The 5,349-nt window shown below is 38.5% G+C and overlaps 1 pseudogene; it reads left to right on the top strand.

Annotated features, from left to right (window-relative positions):
- Positions 1-4,056: 4,056 nt before the first annotated feature.
- On the top strand, positions 4,057-5,145 carry LOC136135592 (methylsterol monooxygenase 1-like; annotated as a pseudogene).
- The last annotated feature ends 204 nt before the right edge of the window (positions 5,146-5,349 follow it).

The following is a 5,349-nucleotide window of genomic DNA, read 5'->3' as shown; positions in this document are numbered from 1 at the left end:
ATTATCTAGAAAACAAAGAAATGGAGAATTCTTCATTGGAAAACTTACGGGAGATAGAAAAAATTTCAAAGGAAATTTTTTAGCCTTAAGTAACTTCATCAATAAATGGAAAGAACTTGATACTTTATATGATTCAATTTAAGCATTGCTCAGATCCATAGCCACACCCTACACCGTACTCTTCTTCCCCACCTGTCACCCCCTTACTCTCTCTGTCCCCAGGTACTGCCCTGCTTCAATGAACAGCTACCACCTTGAAAGACTGACTTATATCTTCCCTCTTAGAGAAGAAATGAGGGCATCTTGTTCTTGTATGTGCTCCGTAGGTTACAAGAGGGTGAAAGCAGATCTGAATGGTGCAATGGGTAGAATTGCTAGCCTTAGGTTATGCACCACCACAGATCTCTGTGGCATTCCGCCCTCAACCCCACTACTCACCAACCTCACCCCTAAATCATTTGCCTTGACTCCTAGATGGAGAGGCTCTACAGGGAACAGCAAGCTATTCCCTGGTCATTAAGCCGGGTCTTGGCCTCTGCCATCGACTGCACTACAGACTGAGGAGCCCCACAGTAGCACAGACAGAAAGGAAGAAACAGACCACTATATGCAGTGGCCAGATTGGTCCAGGAGGCTCTTGCTTCCCCAGAAGCCAGGTAATACTGCCTGGATGCATCAGGTTAATGCCCTGTGGGGCAGACCTTGAACCATAGGAGATGGGGGACAGGAAGGACCCAATGGATAAATTTTTCTCACCTTCTCCTCCTGAGGGATGCTCTAAGACAGAGGAGTTCATACAACCTCTCTGAGGATGTACTGTGAGCCCAAGGAATTAGCCACGCTGGTTACAAAACTGTGAACCTCTCAGGAATGCAGCCTCTTACCTTTGCTCTCCTCCCTCCCTGCCTCACTTTTTCCTTCAACCTGGTTTCTGTTGTTCCACAAACCCAGTGAAGTGTTAGCATGTAAACTTTGGACACAGGCTCTATTTTCTGGGGAACCCAGGATAAGACAATAGTCTCCTTGAGAAATAGAAAAAGAACAAGAAAATAAGCTGAAAAAAAGTAGAAAGAGAGAAATCATTAAGATGGAAGATATTTTTTAAATAGTAAGAAAAAATAAATCCCAAATCTCTTCTTGGAGGAAAACCATCGCAGTATACCAGTCAGGGTTCTAAAGTGAGTTCTATATTGCAAAAGAAGCTGATCCTGATGATTCAGGAGCAAGTAAGTTGTTTAAAGAGATATCGAGTAGCTCACTATGTCATTGTGAGGGCTGAAAAGCCAGACTGAAGGTTAAGCAATGCCCCAAACCATACCCAGTTCTGCCCGATGAGGAAACTGCTGCTGCTGTCACCACCCTCCCAAAGCCAGGACCTTGACCTTGAAACTACTGTTGGGGCTGCACTGTCAAAGCTCATTGCCTGTGCCATCTGGACCCATGGAAATGGAAACTCCATGTAGAACCTGATTCCCCGTGTAGCTCACTTCCCATTCATTCCATGAAGGTCAAATACACACATCCTAATGGTGAGGGAGGCTGGGAATTTGAGTTCGATGAATAATTTCTCCAAATATAAAAGAGCTATTCAAAAGATGATGGGAAGTGATGAATCAGACAGATGTCTACTAGAAGCAATAAAATAGATACACCTCTCAGGAGGCAGATAAAAGATAAGTGAAAGAGAACAAAAATATTTTAAAAATAGTTCTGGCATGACCGATAATCTGGAATAGTGCTGTGCAATGGGAATATAATGTAAGCTGTGTATGTAATTAAAATTTTTCTCTGGGACACATTAAAAAGTAAAAAAGAAATATATGAAGTTAATTTTAATACTTTATGTAATCCAATATATCCAAAATATTATGATTTCAACATGTAATCAATATAAAAGTTATTAAAGAGACATTTTTCATTCTTTTTTCTTATATCAAGTCTGGGAAATCCGGTGTATATTTTAAACTTACAGCCCATTTCAGTTCAGACCAGTCACATTTCAAATAATGTAATTGTCACACGCAGCTAGTGGATAGTATAGCGGATAGTGTAGAGATTGAAGAAATAAAATCAGAACCCTATTTCACATCGTTTAAACAAAAATAAATTCCAAACGAGTTAAAGACAAATCTAAAAAATCAAACCATTAAAATCTTAGAACACCTGTAACACTATACCTACTTAGCCCTCAATCAGATCTTGTGACCCATCTGCAATGCAGATGACAGATAAAGGGTTCATATCTACATATACAAAGAGCATCTGCAGATTAGTATCAGCATTGAACTGGCTAGACACTATCACTAGACTATTCATAGAAGAACAAATCCAAATGGTGAATAAACCTAAAAAGATGTTCAACTTCCCTAGGAGTCAGGGAAATGCAAATTACATAACAATGAGATATCACTTTACTCACATCACACTAGCAAATCAATCGGGAGCATGATAACATCTACTACAAGCTGGGAAGGGACTCTCTTCACCACATTCCAGTAGCGATGACCTTTTCGGAGAGCAATCTGGCAAAATGTATATCAAAGTAAAACAACTCCACATACTCTTTGACCCAGCAATCTCATTCCCCAGGAATCCATCCCATTGAAATAAAAGCACCAGGATATATGTGGCTGTGGTTATTCACATCAACAATCAACATGATTGCAATAAAACCCTAAAAACAAAGTGTATACTCAGAAGAATAGTTGAATACTTTGTGGTACATTTATATCATGACATGTCGCACAGCCATTAAAAAAGAATTTCTTAAACCTCTATCTAGTGACTTGAGGGAACTTTTATCTTTCATCTCTGCAAGATGCAGAGAAATGTACTATAAACTGCGGTTCTATTTCTGTAAGAGATACGGACAGAAATCTACATAGGTATATACATTTGCATCTGAGTTTATGAGCATGAAAAAATATAGAAGAATATACTACATCTGCTAGCAAGGCTACCTGGGAGGAGGAAAAGCAGATGGTACAGATGGAGAGACAAACAGGAAGGGAGGAAAGAAAATATGAGAATAGGAGAAAAGCGAGAAGGGGGGGTTAAAAGAAAAAAACTATTATTTCAAATAAGGACAATTTTTGTAAAAGTTATCACGTGTGTGTGAACGGGGAAAACGTATCTCCATATAAATCTATTCTATACATCTTGTTAATCACGGTAACACCTTACTTGATTTTTTGACTACTCGTTCTGTGGATTTCTAACAGGTAAGTTAAAGTTTCTCACAAAACTGTGGATTTGTTGTTTTTTCTTGTAATTCTATCAGGTTTAGTATTATATATCTCAATTCTATGTTACTAGGCACATATAAGCACGAAGACTAAACTTATTGGTAGATTAAATATTTCATCAATATCTATTTTTGTCTTTTCAAATCATACTGATTATTTTTGCCTTGAAATCCATTTTGCCTAATGCTAAAATTGGTGCTTTCCCTTTGCTGGCATTTGCCTGGAATACCTTTTTCCATCTCAGTATTTCCAGTTTTTCTATATTGCCCTGTTTTTGCTGTCTCTTATAAAACATCACACAGTTTGACTTTTTAAACTCAAGAGTCTTTGTCTTTTAACAGTGAATGTAATAGATTTACATTTATTATGGTTATTGATATATTTGCACAGGTTCTACCAATTTACCATGGATTTTCTATTGTATATGCTGTTTTCATGCTTCTCTTTCACCCCTGCTTTTTGGTTAGTTGATAGCATTTTGTTTGTCCTCAATTAATTTTTCTTCTGATGACTTGGAAGATGTATATTCTGTTCCTATTATCTTTATATCTTTGATGCACATAGTTAAGCATATTCTTAATCAACATCTAGAGTTAATTAACATCTGTATCTTCCCACTAAATAAAATGAGAATCTTAGCATGCTTTTACTTTTCTCTCCTACCTCCTTCCCAGATTTCATACCTCTCAACCCCATGTTATCATCTTAGCTTTTAGTTAATTATTATAAGAAAAGATATTTATTTAGACTTAAAAATAAACCTTTCCCAGCGGTGTGCAGAATTATAAGGCTGTCTGCAGAGATTTGAAAAATGGCAACAAATGAAAGTAGCAGCATCCTTAGTTCAGCATCCTTGGCTGTGGATTCACTTTTACCTGAGAATCCTCTGCAGGAACCATTTTAAAATGCTTGGAACGATACGTTGAATAATTATACAAAGTTCCAGATGGCAACATGGGGATGCTTCATAGTTCATGAGGTCCTTTATTTCTTGTTCTGTTTACCTGCATTTTTGTTTCAATTTATACCTTACATGAAAAAGTACAAAATTCAAAAGGATAAACCAGAAACGTGGGGAAATCAATGGAAGTGTTTTAAAGTACTTCTCTTTAATCACTTTTGTATCCAGCTTCCTTTGATTTGTGGAACCTATTATTTTACAGAGTATTTCAATACTCCTTATGATTGGCGAACAATGCCAAGATGGTACATGCTTTTGGCAAGATGGTTTGGCTGTGCAGTGATTGAGGATACATGGCACTACTTCCTGCATAGGCTCTTACACCACAAAACACTATATAATCATATTCATAAAATTCATCGCGAGTGCGCTTCGCTGGTGGCGCAGTGGTTGAGAGTCCGCCTGCCGATGCAGGGGACACGGGTTCGTGCCCCGGTCTGGGAAGATTCCACATGCCGCGGAGTGGCTGGGCCCGTGAGCCATGGCCGCTGGGCCTGCGTGTCCAGAGCCTGTGCTCCGCAATGGGAGAGGCCACAACAGTGAGAGGCCCGCGTACTGCAAAAAAAAAAAAATTCATCTTGAGTTTCAGGCTCCATTTGGAATGGAAGCTGTATACGCACATCTTCTGGAAACCCTAATTCTTGGAACTGGATTTTTTCATTGGAATCATGCTTTTATGTGATCACGTTATTCTTCCTTGGGCCTGGGTGACCATTCGTTTGATAGAAACTGTTAATGTCCATAGTCGTTATGACATTCCTCTCAACCCTTTAAATCTCATTCCTTTCTATGCTGGTTCTCGGCAGTCAGGATTTCCACCACATGAACTTCATTGGAAACTATGTTTCGACATTTACATGGTGGGATAGACTTTTTGGAACAGACTCTCAATTTACTGCCTACAATGAGAAGATGAAGATTGAGAAAAAGACTGAATAAACATCTCACATAAACCTTCCTGAAGATACACATTTCCTGAATTGAAGCTAGTAGCTAATATTGCTTCTGGGGAGTGGAAATAAACATGTCTTGGTTGCTAAGTGATAAAAAGAACATTAACAACTTTTAATTATCTTCCTAGTGGGAACTTTTGTATGTTTAAGTACAGTTTCCCTGAGGAAGCCTTAAAGGCCATGTTGCTAA

Source organism: Phocoena phocoena, chromosome 15, assembly GCF_963924675.1.
Source record: "Phocoena phocoena chromosome 15, mPhoPho1.1, whole genome shotgun sequence".
Classification (NCBI taxonomy): domain Eukaryota; kingdom Metazoa; phylum Chordata; class Mammalia; order Artiodactyla; family Phocoenidae; genus Phocoena; species Phocoena phocoena.
Note: the sequence above shows the minus strand (reverse complement) of the source record. Positions and strands in the feature narration are given on the sequence as shown.